The following is a 16643-nucleotide window of genomic DNA, read 5'->3' on the forward strand; positions in this document are numbered from 1 at the left end:
CTCATCAAACTGTCTGTTTCCAGCTGGGTATTGAGGAAGATCATAACTCCCAGGGATCCCTGCATCTAGGTGGGACCATGAATGGTCAGTGAATGCAGGCACAAATGACAGGTGCTACTTCCAGGCCTGTCTCCTAATCAATCCCTTTGGATGCCCCTGGGCTCTTTCCTCTCTTACTGGAAGTACAGGAACAGTGGTGGCCTCTGAAGCCCTGAGGGAGTATGCTGTTCCCCAAAGTCTGCATGGAGCCTTCCCCTTTCAAGTTGAACTATAACCTGGGTGAGGACTGGGACGGCAGCCCAACATAACCCACCACAGCTGACACGATCCCCACATACCCTCTGCTGCAGTCACCTGGCTGAGGGGCTGGGTGTCTGAAGGCCTCTCTCCTGGAACCCTACCTACCCTCTGGATGGACATGCTATAGGAAGTTACAGAATGACCTTGGAAGGGAGGCAAGGCACCCAGGGGACTAGAGCTTGCTCCACAACACCACTACCGCTGGCTACTGGCTACTACTGACCCCACAGTCATCATTTCTTTTACTCCTCACAGGAGATCTGGCTTGGAGACTAAATGCCACTGGGTATGGTTTTGCCATTGTGCCCATATAGACAAGGGAGACAGAAGAGTCTGGAAGCCCCCGGGGCCAACCCCCACCTCAAACAGCTCTGCCACCCTTTTCATCGTCAGCTCCCCATGTAGTAGGAGTTCACTCGCGGTGTTTTTTTGTGGAGGAGGATTTGAAGGAGGGATTTGAGTTTTTCCCTAGAGACGCCAGAGAGACCGTTTTGTCTCAGCATAACAGGATCGCCCAGCTCCACATTTATGGCTGTTTCTGTGGTTACCTGTCTTCTGGGATGTTTGGGGTGGGTGGTCATGGCAGGTGCAATCGGCAGGGGTATGTAGGAAGTTGGGGAAGAGCAGTCTGCCTCTCTCTGAGATCCAGGGGTCCACTCTTTCCTGGCAAGAGATGTCAATCAAACCCCTTTCTGAGCAAATACACCGAAGACCCACATAATGACAGGGAAGGAAGGACCCAAAGAAATTCACCCCTCCCCGACGCCCATCTTATAGGTGGGGAAACCGAGGCTAAGGGAGTCTAAGGGACTTGTCAACATGGCCAAATGAGTTGGCAGAGGTAACCAGAACCTCAACCCAGGTCTCCAGCCTCCTGGCTGGGCTCTCCCGGAACAAGGCCCAGGAAGGTGGGCGATAGCTGCAAGCGGGACTGGGGTGGAGGGGAAGAGGAGCCCCGCGGGCGGTCCAATCGAGTGCTAGGGTGCCTGGGGCGACTCAGGCCTCTTCCCCTTCCCAGGCACCCGGGCCGCACTTCCTGCTGAGGACTGCGGGGGCGGTGGGGGGGCGCGGGCTCAGGGCCGGCTCCTCCCGGGCGCCGCCTCTCGGTTTCTCCCTCCGCCGCAGGCCAGAGGCCAAGGGTTAGGGAGGCGGGACTGGCGCTCAGCTCCGTCCCTGCCCCAGATTCCACGCGGGGCTAAGGCCTGGCAGCGCCTCGGTCGCTCCGAGAGAGGACTGAGGAGTAGCGAGTGGCAAGGGTGGTCAGGGTGCAGGCCCCCAGCCCAAGGTCTGCAGCTCAAGGTCCACTGGGGGGCGTGGCCACGGACGGGGCGTGGCCGGGCCGCGGTCCGGTGGGCGGAGCTGGTTCGGGGGCGTGGTCTGAGCGGGGGCGGGTTCGCAGGAAACTTGAGTGCCCGCCCCCGGCCGCGCGCCCCGCCCCGGCCCCCGCCTCCGGGTCCCGCCTTCGCGTCCCTTCCTTCCCGGGCTGGCAGGCGGGCCGCGGCGGCGGCAGGCGGGTGACCGGCGGACCTGCGGGCGCCAACCCCTCGCTCCCTCCCTCGGCCGCCGGCTTCCTTTTGTCTTTCTGGGCGGCGATGCGCGCAGGGCCCGCGCGGCGGCTGCGGGCTCACGGAAGCCCGCGCGTTTAGCTGCCCCTCGGGTCTCCGCGCTGGTCCCGAGCCGGGGCCCGCGCCCGCCGCCACCGCCACCGCGCAACTTGGGCTCGAGAAGCCAGCGGACCGCGTCCTGCACCGGAGCCGGTAGGGAAGGGGCGGGCTGCGGGACTGCCGGAGGGCAGTCGTGTGCACTGGCGTGAGCTGCGATCGGTCTCTCAGCGTGCGTGCGTGTGTGTGTGTGCGTGTGTGGGTGTGCGTGTGTGTGTGCGTGTGTTGGGGTGCCTGTGTTGCTCTGCGTGGTGGAGTTGTGGGTGACCGCGAATCGTGGCGTGTCTCCGGAATGGCGTGTCCTCGTGGGGATCCCTGTGTGTTCTTGGGATGAACATTTTGAATTGCGTTTGTGGAATTGTGTGTCGGAGCGCAGTTGCTGGTGGGGACCGGTGCCAGGCGGGTGTCGTGTGTGCGCAAAGCGGGGGTGGCGGGGTGGGCGTGGGCGATCTGGCCGGAGAGCCGAGTCCCAGGTCCCCGCCGGTCGGCGCAGTGCGGAGCTTAGAAGCCTGGGGGAAGGCTGGGACCCGACGGGGCGAGCTCTGGCCTCTGGGGCAGCGGGGGCTAGCCCCGCCCGGAGGCTGGTCCGAGCGGCCCACGTGGGTAGCCTGTGAGCTTCGACGGAGGGTAGGGGCCCGAGCGGCTGCGACCCGCTCCCTCCTCCCGGACGGTGAGCGGGGCGTGGGGGAGACCGCCCGAGCTCTGGCCTTGTGACCCGCACCGCGACCTCAGCCAGACACACCACCTTCTTGGGTCTCCGTTTGCTGTTCTTTTAAATGGGAACAGCTCCTCCCTCAGGGGCCGTCGTGACAGTTCGAATGGGAACGCACTAAAGATAGCTCTCGTCCCAGTGCCTGGCACGTAGTAGGTGCTGTGTTGATGGGATTAGCAGCTTGCGTTTTTTAATATTTGATTTTGCTTTATTATGGGTGGGGTGCTTATATTTCTCCTCCTGCGGTGGTTTGTGCCTCTGTCCCGGCCCTCACTTAACAACGAAGCAGGGAGATTCGAGAAAGTTTAGGCTCTGGGTGCGCTGCCTTCTCGCCGCACCTCCGGGGCGGTGGGGCGCCGCCTCCGGGCGCGCGGGAGCGCGCAGCGACGGGCGCGGGCTCTTCTCCAGCTCCCGAGGCTCCCGCGCCGGTGCTGGGGTCCCTCTCCTGGCCGAAAGGCAGCGGTTGCGGACTCGGGAGCCGTTTTGTTCAACAAGTGCCTAGTTCCTGGGGGATATAGCCCGTGGAATCCGAGAGCCAAGTGGCGCTCCCTACTGACGCGGTTCTCGCATTCTGCCTGGCCTGGTCACACCGAAGGCCACCCCCTCCCCTCTTTTTTAAAGGCCAATATCAGTTCCATCCTGGGGAAGATGTTTGCCAGGAAGGTCCTGCTGCGGGCCTCACAATGGACACCTTCCAGTCCCACCCCTAACTCCTCCAGTTCCAGCTCCCTTGCCTCAGGCCCAGGTGGGTATGAGAGCCTTCCTTCTAGTCTCACATCTTAATTTTAAAAATATTTAGTTTTGAAATAGACATTGAACTGCACTGTCTATGCACACTGCTCTGCCTGGGATTCAGTCCTGGGCGGCACTCCGATAACCTCACCTGAACACTGGCTCAGAGCCAGCAAGGCATCTGTGGGCTGCAGTGCCTGCCACCTTCTGCCCCAGCCAGTGGTTCCTTCCTTCACAGCCTTGGTTTCTTCCTCTCAGGACTCTCTCCAGTGTGAAAACAACCTTTAAGCAAGCAAGCAACAAACAGATCTTGTTGGTGCCCCAGGCTCTCAAAACGGAGCACTGGAGAGAAGTGGGTTGGGGCAGGGATACTGGGCCAGGCTGCCTTTGGTGGAGATGTGTTTTCTGAGCCCCAGGTGCTCCCCCCTTAGTGCTCTCCTGGCATCCTTTGAAGGCTTCTGTGACACCAGAGCAGAAACCTCAGTTTGGGTTATTGGATTTGCTGCAGCCAAGGCTATGATGGGGAGGTCTTGGGCCTGATGGCTGTAAGCTGATTTTTCACCCTGATTTGGTGTCAGGGGTTCACTTAGAATGCAACCCTTTTTCTGTTTCATCTAATGATTTTATAATATCCTAGAAGAGAAAAGGGCTTTTGATCTGAATCCTACTCTTTCCCCCATAATCAGATTCAATAATGATTTTTAAAAAAATCAATCTGGCTTTCTCAGCTCGGAAGACAGACCAAAAGGCTGTTTTGTTTTGTTTTGTTTTCCTAGTTAAAGCCAGCCCTTTGTCTCAAGCAGTCCGGTGTTTTGGCACTAGATCTATTTCTGTTTCACTTTTGAAAGGGCCTGTAATTGCTGAGCTCTTGAGGTTTCATTGGATAATGTGCCAGAGGGAAGGCCCAGGGGCTCTGTCTCTCCCTGGTCTTAGGACTTGGCGTCACCTTTTGGTTTTCCTGCTGTCTTTGGGTGCCACTTTAATGTATTTTAAAGATGTAGCTGTCAATGTGCCATAGCAGTTTGGGAGTCATGGTTTTGGGAATCAGATTTATGGAAGGCTGTTGAGCCTGTGGAGAAGCCAAAATCAAGCGAAAAACCCCAGAAGAAAAGAGATTTGCCCCAACTTCAGTCCAGGACCCATTCACTTCCAAAGAGCTCTCCTAGAGAGAGATTTGAAGAGAAATAGAATAACTGAAGCAAATTGTTTCAGAGTTTATCTCAGCCCTCTTTTATGGCCATAGGGCTGTGCAGAATTAGAAATCTAAGCTGTCATAGGAGGAGTGGGCTCACCTAGCTCCATCCCTACCTGGAACTGCTAGGAGTTTCCTGTGGCCAGGTGGTCCCACACCTGCCTTCAGAGTTCTCCATGCACATTTCCAGGGGTTGTCATTCACAGTCAGTACCCGCTGACTGCCTGGGGCCAGTTCTGTCTCTAGCACCATGCTGAGCACCTGCAAAATGCAGTTTTCTCTCCATTACTCAATGTGTCTTTCTCCCAAACTTACTCCAGGACCTCATATTGCTACTCATAAATGATGACATACCAGGCTCGATCATGAGCCAGTGATAATCTAGGCTGCTAACAGGCAGCCCCAGGGTTTATTTGGTACCAATGATTAAGCTACTTGGCAGCTCAACCTTTATCTCCAGTGGGATCAGGTTTGTATTAGGATTCAGACCTAAACTGCCTGTGTGCTGTGGGAAGGTACTTTCAATTGGTGAATTCCCGCCAGACTTGATGGGGGACTTGGTGTGTTTTGCTAGTTCGTCAGTGCCTGATGTCATTGTGCGCTGGGAGGGAAGGGACATTTGGAGTTAGATGAGCAGATGCTTGTAGATTGTAATCATGCTGTAGTTTGGGGTTCCCCTTCTCTCACAGTCTCATTAGGTTTCTTTGTTGTTTTCATGCCATGTAAGGCCGCAGCTGAGAATCTCATGTAGCTCTGGTTCTGTTCCCTTTGGGTTGGGTTTCTAATCTGGGGTTGCCAGAGGGTAATTGCTTATGGAGATTTACTGAGATGGGCTTATGAGCTTTCTTAGTGCCACTTGTCCTATGGGGAGAATGTTTCTTCTTTCAAATCACTTTCCACCCCCTCCCCAATTGGTGGGGCTCTAGAGGTGCAGGTTGTAATATAACTCCAGGTAATCAATAGTTTGACAGGTGGAACATTTCTTCCGTGCTGATGAGCAAGGTCTAAGTCTAAAGAATCTTTTTTTTAATCATCTGAAAAGCACAGTAAATCCTTCAGAGAGCCCTACCTTGGCCATGTCGTTTCAAGTAAAATTGAATTTCAGAGGCAGAGCTTCGCATCTCTGTATTTATGAGGCATGACTAACTCAAGACACCCTTCCCGAGACCCGCGGTGCTGCCCTCCCCTCCAGCATGGTGGGGGGGGGGTCTCCTTGGGACTGTTTTTCCTTTACCTACTACTCCTTTACCCCCGTGCTTGCTAATCCAGTGGCTGTGTTTTCTGGGGATGTATTTGTTTCTTTCAGTGCTTGAAGTACAACCAGGTCGGCAGGAAGCCAGGAGCCTGGGGGTGGAGGTGCCCGCTCAGCCCCACCTGCCTCGAGAGAAGAGCACCCTTCCCTAGCAGCAGTGATGGGCCTCTGGCCTTTGACTAAGAAAACTCAAGACTGTTCAATACTCCGTGGTTAAGGGGGCAGAGTCCTGAGGGAGGGAGGAGGGCTTTGGGAGGTGCGTGGTTCCCCTCGCAGGGCTTCTCTGATTCCACATTAGTGCCTGTGTCCTCAATATCTTTCCCTGCTCCCTGTCTCCTTCGGCTGGTGAAGAATCCCTGGGGCAGGCACTATACCAAGTGTGTCTCTAAGCCGTCTCCTTCACGAGCCCAGGTCCCCCAGCTGAGCTACCGCGCTCACGTCTGCACCGGCAGGCGACACAGCCTGTGCTCTCTGGGTGAGCTGCGGCCCCAGCCCTGTCCCCCAGGATGGTGTCCAGTGCGGCAGAGCAGGACTCCTCTCTTCTGTGGAAACTGCATCTTGTACCCGATACTACCACAGGGCCTCCTCCTCCTCGTCGGTCAGAGCTATATGTCTCAGGAGAGTTGAGGGGCTCTTTCCCCTCCCTCAATGCACCTGCCTGACCAGGTCAGTGCTCCCTGTGGCCCTGGCCTCTCCTTCCCAGCCCCGAGCCTCTCTTCCCATGCAGCAAACCCTGGAGTCTGGCATCTGGTTCCTCCATTGCAGCCAGTTTGCTGCTCAGAACACAGATTTCATCATCTTGCTCCCTCGCCCCTCCCCACGCCAGTTTGTTCTCTTATTCAGTGAACCTCGGTGAACGTTGGACTCTGCTGCCAGGCCTGAGTTAAGGGTTAGGGCTGGGGTCTGGGGAGATCATCAACAAGCCCTGATGCTCCGGTGCCAGCAGGCAACTTCTGTCCCCAGCTAGGGCCAGAAGGACTTCTGTAGAAGTCTTTGACCTGACGCCTGGAAGAGGGATGGGCCGTGGAGCGTCTGGAATTAGGGCTGGATATTCAGTGACTCTGTTTTCTCTCCCACACATATTTCTTTATCTGCAAGATTCCTGCTCATTCTTTTTTTTTTTTTTTAAACAGTAAATTAAGAAATATATAGTAATTCATATGAAATATCCCCATTTTAAATGTACAATTCATTGGTGTCTGATAAATTTATAGAGGTATAGAGTTGTCACCCGAGTCCCTTTTAGGATTTTTTCATCATCTAGAAAAGATGTCTAGTCCCTAATTGCACTTGCTCCCTGACCCCAAGCCCCAGCCACAGGCGGCCACCCGTGGATCAGCTTTTTGATTTTCTGCACTTGCCTTTTCTTCCTCCCGTCTCAGGTTTGGTTCAAGGGCCTCTTCTGTGATGCCTTCCTGAAAGCTTCCAGTCAGGCTTGGTCTCTGGCTCAGTGCCACCCAAGGGGGCTGAGTGCTGGTTCATCTCCCTGCTGTCTCCTGGCCTCCCCCAGCACCTAGCCCAGCACTGCTGTCTGCAGTGTCCTCGAGGCATGCTGACTGGGCCAACTGGAGCTGCTTTTCCCACATTTCTTCTGTCCACGTCTGGAGTGTCCAGAAGAGTGTTGACGTTGGGATACGGGGTTGCAAGGTGCCAGATGGTGTGGGGCCCTGCTGCATTCATTATCTTGTTTCACCAAGAACCTGTGAGGCAAAGGGCATTGGACTAATTTTTTAAATGAAAAAAACTAAAGAGTCCCAGAACAAAATGAATAGCCCAAGGCTACCCATAAGCGGAAAATACTAGAACCAAGAATGGAATCAGGTCACTTTCTCTTCTGTCCTATTTTGGTCATAATTATATGTCTTCCTATGGCTTGGCTTGGGCCAATGCTCAATTTTTCCTGTACAAGTCTTGTCATCCCGTCCAAAGCTGTGGAAGTGCCTTTCAGGGCATGAGTGGTACCAGATGCGACTTCATTTGCCCTCGGATCTGGTCCACAGCTGAACTCCATAAATACATAAAATTCTAGTAAATATGTGGGGGGCCTTGGAGAGGGAGTGGCTGACTGAACACAGTAGACCGTGTGGTTTTACACCCTTGTATTTCAGAAGTGGTCCTCACCTTGCGTATTGGGTTTTGAGGTGGCCAGCAGAGGACACCCAGTTTGACAAATGTAAAGGTGGTCTCTTGCTCTCACTGAGGTAGCAAACTCCCACCGTGAACCGTAAGAACATCTTGTCTCTTTCAGCTTGGATCAGGGTTACATTCTCATTTCAAAATATCTCAGGGAGCTATCTGGGTGTTAGGATCAGGGAGTCCTGGATTTGAATCTTAGTCTCTGCTATGTATCTGAGCCCACTTCCTCACGTACAGAAGGGACTTCTAGGCCCAATTAGAGCATCAAAGGAAACACAGGTATGGGCACCAGTGAGTCTTTGTCTGGCTATTTGTGTGTATTAATGGTGGTGGACTTTGTCACAGTTTAAGTCTTCATGGCTATAAGTACCTCCTCTGCCACTAAATATTCCATTTCAAATTCCGGTTGAAGACATTTAATGTCAGAGTCTTTGTATGCAGATGTGCATGAAGGCTTCAAAAGGAAGCCACTGACGGTCAGTTTGGAGTTTGGGGAGCTGCCATTTTGGATCTTTCCAGCTTCACGTCTTCTGAGAAGCATCTCTTAGGGTCCCTACTCACCCACGGTAACCCTGAACTTGGGGACTGCACAGAGATCTGCAGGCTATTCCCCAGACATAACGAGGCCTCACCCTCTTGATCCTTCCCCTGGAATGCGTAGGAAGCATCTGCCGAGTTTGGATGTATGTCCGCGAGCAGACTGAGGACTACTGGGAACACTCACAGTGCCATTCTGAGTGGCTGTGTGTGGACGGCAACGCCCTCCCCTCCGGCAGCAAGATGTTCAACTCTGCTTTCTGTCTGTGCATTTAACGGATGTTTCCTGAAAACAGAATGAACGCTAGTCCCCACCTTTCCCTGTCACTCCTGTCCTTTCCATTTGCTGCCCTCTAGTCCATTTCTGGAGAGAAGTGAGAACTTCTTTAAATCAATCGCCTGTGCATTAAAAAAAAAAAAAAAAAAAATCCTCCCCAGGATTGTGCAGTGTTCCTTACTCAATGCATGTGGCTGGGGGAACTTCTGGCCAAGGGAATATGGATGTCCAGAAAGTAGCCCAGACCAGGACCTGAGGCAGGGCCGTAGGCAGCAGGACGGGTGGCTCCCCAACCTCCCAGCCCTCACCCTAGTGTCGGTAGCAGTGGCAAGAATGAGCTTCTTTAAAATTCCTTCAGCCAGGCTCAGTGGCACACACCTGTAATCCCAGCAGCTCCACGGCTGAGGCAGGAGGATTGCAAGTTCAAAGCCAGCCTCAGCAACTTAGGAAGACCCTAAACAACTCAGCAAGACCCTGTCTTTAAATAAAATAGAAAAAAGGGCTGGGGATGTGGCTCAGTGGGTAAGCACCCCTGAGGTCAATCGCTGGTACCCCTCCAGAAAAATCCCTTCAGCTGTGCCATTGGATCCCTGGTTTCTGGCATGACCTAGACAGTGTGGTGGGGCTTTGACCTCTAGCAGTGGACATAAAACCCAGGTGACTTTGCAGGTCTTCCCAGTTAGCCCAGGTGGACATAGGCCTTTGGTGGAGTCAGGGATGAAGGTCTTTGGCTTGTCTGGTGGCTGCTTTCCCCTTTTTTTCTGAAATGCGGATGATGAATGGCCACTTTTGTTAATACATGTTCTTGGAGATAAACTGTTACTGGACATAAAAACAGAATGGCATGGCCAACGGTCCTTGGAGTTTGCTGTCAGGTGGGTGCTTATGGATTTTGGAATTGCTTCCACCAGTGTTAGAGAGAGTGGGGAGAGAGAATGTAGCACAGGAAAGGGATTCCAAGTTTTCTCATACAGGTTCCTCCAAGTAACGCAAAGGGCTCATTATGACTCATAATTCCTTCCCCCATGGCTTGTTTTGGGCCAGATGCTGGCTCCCCAAGACAAACACGTCATCACCGTCACTATATCACCATGATCACTATCATCACCACCACGGTCACTATCATCTTTATCTTCAGCATTCACTACTATCACCATCACCACGATCACGTCATCATCACCACCATGACCACCTTCACTGTCATCATGACCACCATCACCATCACCACCATGATCACCAACACCACCATGATCACCATCATTGCCATCACCATCACTAACATCGCCCTCACTACCATGATCGCCATCATCATCACCACCACGATCGCCATCACCACTATCATCACACAGTTGAAATCTGGCTTCTCAGTCTTTGGGCCATTGTGTCGCATTGCCATGCCAGCTCTTCTTTACAGTCTTCCTGCCGTTTGAGGGGAGTGGAAGGGAGGATTGTAGATACAGAGAACTCAATGGATGGGTGGTGCAATGTGATTCTGAAAGTGGCTCCATGAGAATTACTGCTGTGGAAGATCCTGGGCCGGGAAGTCTCACCTGCTCTTTTGGGCCCAGCAGCAAGCCAGTGTTACCTGCTCTGTGCTGCTCTCCTTTGCCCTCTAGGGAGGACAGTTTATTCTCGATGGAGCCTGGCCTTATTCCTGGGCATCGTATTTGTCCACCTCTCCCAGGGCAGTGGGCCTCTTCAGTTAGGACCCTATGGATTTCTCCTTGATGACCCTCCATTCCTGGTACCACGGGCCTGGAACACGTGAACGCCCAGAGGTCTGGTGTAACCGCCCCCCACGCTTTCAGCTGTAGGATGGCGAGTACCTTGAATTATTTAAAATCTTCACAGTTTGCCTGAAAGGCTTGCTTTGCAGGCCTGAGTGGTCAGTGCACTAGTGTGTTTTCTGTGCATGTCGTTGATTGGTGCATGTTTGTTCTATGCATTTGTTAAAATTGCAGTGCAGTGGTCTGGAAGCCATCAAGTCTTTATGGGTTGGCGGAGTGGCCCCCATTCCATTATTAATGTCTGGTTTTGACTTGGCGTAAGAAATGCTTCCTCTCCAAATTTCAGCTTCCTCATTTGGCAAATGGGGCTTATGGCTAGGTAACTCCTAAATCCACCATCAGCTCAACAATTCAGGAAAAGTGTTTAAAAATGTAAACTTGCATGGTAGGTACACCCAATGCATAGCACAGAGAGAGTCTGAATTGCTAAACTGACTCCAAAAAAATGAACTAGAAAACATAGACACCTTGACAACTGCACATTAAGAGGTGGTGTTGCAATTCAGAAAGGGAAATTTGGGGAGCATAGGTAGAAGGAGACATGGGGGTTGGAAGGGACTGAAGTTAGGGTAGGGGCTCTGTGTGTTGGTGTCATCTGCCTGTCACCAGTCAACCTTTTCTTTTAGCTTCCTGTACTAAGGGAGCTGGGATTAAGAAGACAGGGGCTCATGGTTAAAGGAGAGAACTGGCAGGATGATAGCAGTGTGTTAGTTCTGGGGAGAGCAAGGTGGAGGTCGGCAGATGAGCTGGTCCTTAGGCTCTAGACCCAGTGCCTTATTTAGACACCGTTTCCTATTCCCTAAGAGGATGCTCCAGCAAGAAAAGCCACTGTGGAGGAGATTGCCCTCCTTATTATAGCAGTGCTTTTATGTTCTTCCTGGAAAGTTACACCACTGATCACCTGAGAGACTGGTAAACTGAACTCCTTGTTTTGACTAATTGCAAATTAAAGAAAAGTCCACATTAGAAAGTATTGTACAGGAAGAGTAATCATATCATTTCAGACAAAAAAGTATATTTAGTACTGCAGACTCCTAACCGGATTTTGCCTCCAGTTGAAGTTTCTAGTGAATTCTTCAGAATCCTTTGATATTAGCATATTAGTGGTGGTAGGATAATAGGAATTAGTTAAAGGGGTTGAAAATCAGCACCAAAGCATTTCTCCTAAGCATGGGATTGAGAGGCATGATATAGAATTATACATGGAGCTTTACTTCACTTATGTTTGCAAGAGAAAAAACTCAGAGAAAGCAGATGGGAAGGGAGGACACTCAGTGGTTCATAGTGGGTGACGGATGGAATCACGGTGGCTTCTCTCTGCTTTTTCATATTTCTATACATTCTGAGTTTTCCACTGTGCATGTGTTACTTTGGCAATTAGAAAGAAAAATGGTCTTAAAAGGAACGCCAGTGCCATTCCTTGTTTGCACGTGTATCTGGCTACCCTCTTAATTTGCCTGGCAGACTTCCTCTCTGTCCTCAGACTGGCTGGAACCCATAACTTCCATACTTGTGATTATTTGAATTAATGGAAATTTGTCATAATGCACCATTAGAATTTGTTAACTGAATCTAAATTCAATACTGAGCAAGTGCATTAACTGGATATAAAGAAAGACGTTCTGAGTCTTCTGAGAAATTCACCGTTGGAGTGTGGCAGGCTGTAGATGTTCATGATGCAGCGTCTTTCTTGAATGTGGATGTCCACTTGACCTGGGGGAGGCTTTGTGGCTCCTGCTGTTTTCACCTTGGTATTTGGTGTCCCAGTACCACAGTCCCTGCTTCCCTGGGAAGCATCTCCTTCCTGTCTCCCTAGCTGGCTAATATGTTCCAGCTCCCTTTCTGAAAATAACCTTTTCTGTACCTACCCTGCCCCTCCTGCACGACCCCCAGGGAATGGACCTGCTGGTCTCCAGCCCTGTGAATCGAAGGGCTCCTGGTGGGGATCCTTCCTCCTCTCCCTGTGACTCAGACCTCAGTTGACGTTGGCTTGACTGTATTTATGTGCTGGCCGGGAAGCCATCTCAGCCTTCATTAGGGCGATGCCTGACTTCTGCGGCGTCCCTCCAAAAGATGTTCATCCCCATCATTTTTTAGAGGTTTAATCTGAGTCCAGGATATTGAGTCAGCAATGGAAAGTTATGAAAAGAGGCCAGCCATCAGAGCAACTGCCTAATATGAAAGATTAATTCCAGGGTCAGGGAGGGGGAGAGATGCTGATGTCGGGTCACCTCCAGGCAAATAATAGGCATAAAATGGGGGATCCCGAGGTTGCATTTGCTGTGAGCTCAGCGTCTGCGTATAGTTTCTTGGATTAGAGATTTAATAAATCACCTCTTTATAGTCCACTATCTGTATTTATGATCTGGAAAAAGAAGATTGCAATTATCAGCAAAATTCCATCATATCTGGTACATAATTTCAGAATCTTCACCACAAGGAAGCCAAATTAAAAAAAAAAAAAAAAAAAAATATATATATATATATATATATATATATATATATATATACTGTGTTCAGAAATCGTTCCTTTAAATGCTGGGTCCTTAGGTTTTTGCAGGATCCAACACCAAGGCAGGAAGCATGCTCTCCCATCACTGGAGACAGGTAGGTTGCTATGGAGACCAGGTATGTCACGGTAGTTTCCTGGGTATACCAGTTGTCCCGAAAGAGGACTAAGCCTCACTGTGGGGGAGATTTCTGAAAGGGTGAGTGTGAATTAAGTTTTTCTAAAACAAAGGTCAGGCATTCTAATTGAGGTATCCGGCATAATTTTGCCTTCAGTTCTGTTTCGCTTAGTTATTAATGCCGCACCCTCCCTTTTCCTGCCGGATATGCCTAAACGCATCAAGACCGTTGATCCACAACAACAACAAAGTCTTAATAAAGCTAGGGATGCTTCTTTAGTGTGGTTGATGATTACCCTTTAGAACTCAACAGATTGAGCTTTATCACTCCTGTGACCAAAAGACCTGACAAGAACAGTTTTAAAGGAGGAAAAGTGTCCTTGGCACTCACAGAGGTCTCAGTCCACAGACGGCCGCTCTACTGCTCTGGGTCCGAGGTGAGGAAGGACACCCTGGTGGAAGGGGGGGCAGAGGAAAGCAGCCCAGGACATCCCACCAGGAAGCAGAGAGAGTTCCACGCACCGAGGGCAAAATAGGTACCCAAAGACATGCCCCCTGCCTCCTCCAGCCACACGCTGCCTGCCTACAGTTACCACCTGGTTAATCCCCCTCAGGGGTTCCAGGTCTCATAACCCAGTCACCTCATCCCCAGACTTTCTTGCATTGTCTCACACATGAGCTTTTGGGGGAACATTTTCTATCCAAACCGTAACATAGTTCAACGGTTATATGTTATATGCCAACCTTGATGTGGGCGCTGTGGCACCACCGCTGAAGCTAGACTGCCGGACCCTGCCCTGTGGGCTGTGTTATGGCAGATCCCTGTGTTAGTCAGCTTTTCGCTGCTGTGTCAAAGTGGCATGTCAGAGAGGCCTGTTCATCTCACGATGACCAGGAAACAAAGGGAAAGAATTTGGGGCCAGGGTGCCAATATCCCCTCCAAGGGCACACCCCACGACCTAACTTCCTTCCACTGGGACCCATTTCCTGAATGTTCTACTACCTCCTGGCTGCCTGCCCCAGGCTGATGACCAAGCTTATGGCATTTGGGAGACATTTAAGATCCCAACCGTAACAATCACAGGCTCTGGGAAAGTGAGGAGGACCCGGGCTGACCTGCTCCTGACTCAGCGCCAGCCCCGTGAGAGCCCGGGTGGGATCTTGGCGGGAGGTGGGGGAGGGGAGTGCCCGCGGGTGACATCTGCTTGTTTGATTTGTTGTTATTCACAGCGCTTCCAGTCAGCCCTGGTAACTTTGTACCCTAAGACAGGCCTGCCACGCCTCCTCTTGGGAGCTCCCTGTTCCGTGGTGCCTAGAGGGGTCTTGGGCAGTTGGTGGGGAGCTCCTGGCACTGCTTGGTCTGCTGAATGCTCACAGTGCCCTTCATCCTGCCATCTGGCTGGGCTTCGGCCCCCTCCAGCCCCTGCACAGCAGCAGTCAGAGTCCCGCACTGCTGTCCTACCCCGGCTCTGGGAGCTGGGCCTGCTTGGTAACTCATGGGGGCCACAGGGGCCTTGTACCCACCTGAGAAGGTGCATGTGGTGCAAAAGAAAACCGTGGCAGAGCCGTGGCGATGGGGAAGACCCCGGCCTCAGCCCGGCATGACCTGGGTCCCTAGCTCAGAGGGTGAAAACGGGCCTCAGCCTCGCATGCCCTGGGTGCAGACATCCCGGCTTTTGGAGTTCCCGCTGGGAAGACCAGGTTTCTTTCTTGAGGCTGACTGACTCCCTTGTGGTCTAGGGGAGTGACCGGGCCATTCTTTGTGAAGGGAAGAACTCTTCCTGTGGGCTCTGTCCTCACGCTCCCTGAGGCCCACACAGCACCCACCCTGTGCCTGCTGCACACCCTGGGGTCCTTCAGACCCACTTTTTTTTTTTACAATGCTGGGGGTGGAACGCAGGGCCAAACACATGCAAGGCAAGCCCTCCACCGCTGAGCCACGCCCCATCCCCGGGCCTTCCTTTGATGGGCCCTGCCTGACAGCATCCATTTTTCTCATCTGTGAAATGGGAATAATGCCCCTTGCCTCATAATTATCCTTAAACCTCTTACAAACCCATGCAGGCGCCCAGGGCTCTGGACTCAGCCTGCGCCCTGGCACGTGACTGTCAGACGTCACCGGTTGCCTTGCGGGGTCATTATGGCTCCCTGTGGAAGTTGAGTTCTGAGCCTCAGCCCTTTTCCTTCCCCCCTCTGGCCAGCCTGTGCCTTTCATTTTCCTCCTGCAGGATGTGAGGCCCAAGCCTCACCGAGGAAACGGGAAGACACGTGCCTCTGCTCGCCCACCTCCAGGACTGTCCGACGTCCGCCAGGCCCCGGGCAGCCTGGGAACTGAGCACCCAGATTCAAACGCGCCTTCAAACCCAGCCAGCTGGGCCTGACTCAAAGGCCTGACTCAGGCAGCTCCCCTTGAACCTGTGCCCGAGGGCGGCCACCTCTGGATCCCTGGTGTCAGTAACAAGCTGGGCATGTGGGCACCTGCACCTTAAATCCTCGGGGACTTGTTTCACAGCTGACTAAGGCCTCATGAAGTGTAGCTGGCCCTGGGCACAGGGGACACCGGCGGCAGGTCTTGGGTCTTGGATTGTGGGAAGGGGAAGCACATGTTGGTTCTCAGCGCCGAGAGAAGAGCTCGCTTCATGGCTACCCGCCTACCTAGGGCTGTCCTGCTCTCGCAGGCTCCTGTCCCCTCCCAGGTCATGGCTTTGCTTTAGGCTGCCTCTTCCTGCCAGAAGCCTCCTGGGCTTTTCCCGAGGCCCTGGTGCTCATGCAAGACTCCGGCCTGACCGTCCACTTCCAAACCAGGGCCGTCATCTTTTCATCTGGCTGGGGACCTCCCAAAGGCAGGGACCGTGTTCAGCAGTCTCTGCAAAAACTGGACCTGGAGAGAGAACCCCCGGGTGAGGAGAGACACCCTGTCAGCAGCGAGTGAGGCACTGGGTTCGATTCTGTTGTTTTATAAATAAAAAAAGAAAAAAAAACTTTTAAAATTAAGATATAGCTCACATATCACAAAAACCGCAGTTTAAAGATGAACGTACAATTCACTTGTTTTCTAGTATCACGAGGGTGAGCCTCCACTGCTACTGATTCAAAAATCTTTTCATCATTCCCCAGAGAAATCCTCTGGCCGTCAGCCTGCACCCCTCCATCTCCCGCCCCAGGCCCTGGAAGCCAGTAATTCAGGTCTTATCTCTATGGATTTGCCTGTTCTGGGCATTGCAGATAAATGGTCATAAAATATGTGGCCTCTGTGTCTGGCTCCTTCGTTGCGCATAATGTTTCTGTGGCTCTTCTGTGTGGCAGCATCATTAATACCTCCGGCCTTTATGCGACGAAAAATGCCCCACCGCGCGGCTGGGCCACGGGGGGGTTCGCTTCTCTGTGGATGAACATTTGGGTCGTTTTCACTCCAGGTGGTTACAGATGG

General features: G+C 52.4%; 1 protein-coding gene across 1 annotated transcript in view; it reads left to right on the top strand.

Annotated features, from left to right (window-relative positions):
- The first annotated feature begins 1787 nt into the window (after positions 1–1787).
- Hpcal1 (hippocalcin like 1) overlaps positions 1788–16643 on the top strand; it is an 87820-nt gene continuing 72964 nt past the window's right edge. Inside the window, exon 1 of the mRNA XM_076832947.2 lies at positions 1788–2057. The gene's annotated coding sequence lies outside the window, so the exon portion shown is untranslated. The remainder of the gene's footprint in view (positions 2058–16643) is intronic.

The sequence above is a fragment of the Callospermophilus lateralis genome, chromosome 14, assembly GCF_048772815.1.
Source record: "Callospermophilus lateralis isolate mCalLat2 chromosome 14, mCalLat2.hap1, whole genome shotgun sequence".
NCBI classification, from domain to species: Eukaryota; Metazoa; Chordata; class Mammalia; order Rodentia; family Sciuridae; genus Callospermophilus; species Callospermophilus lateralis.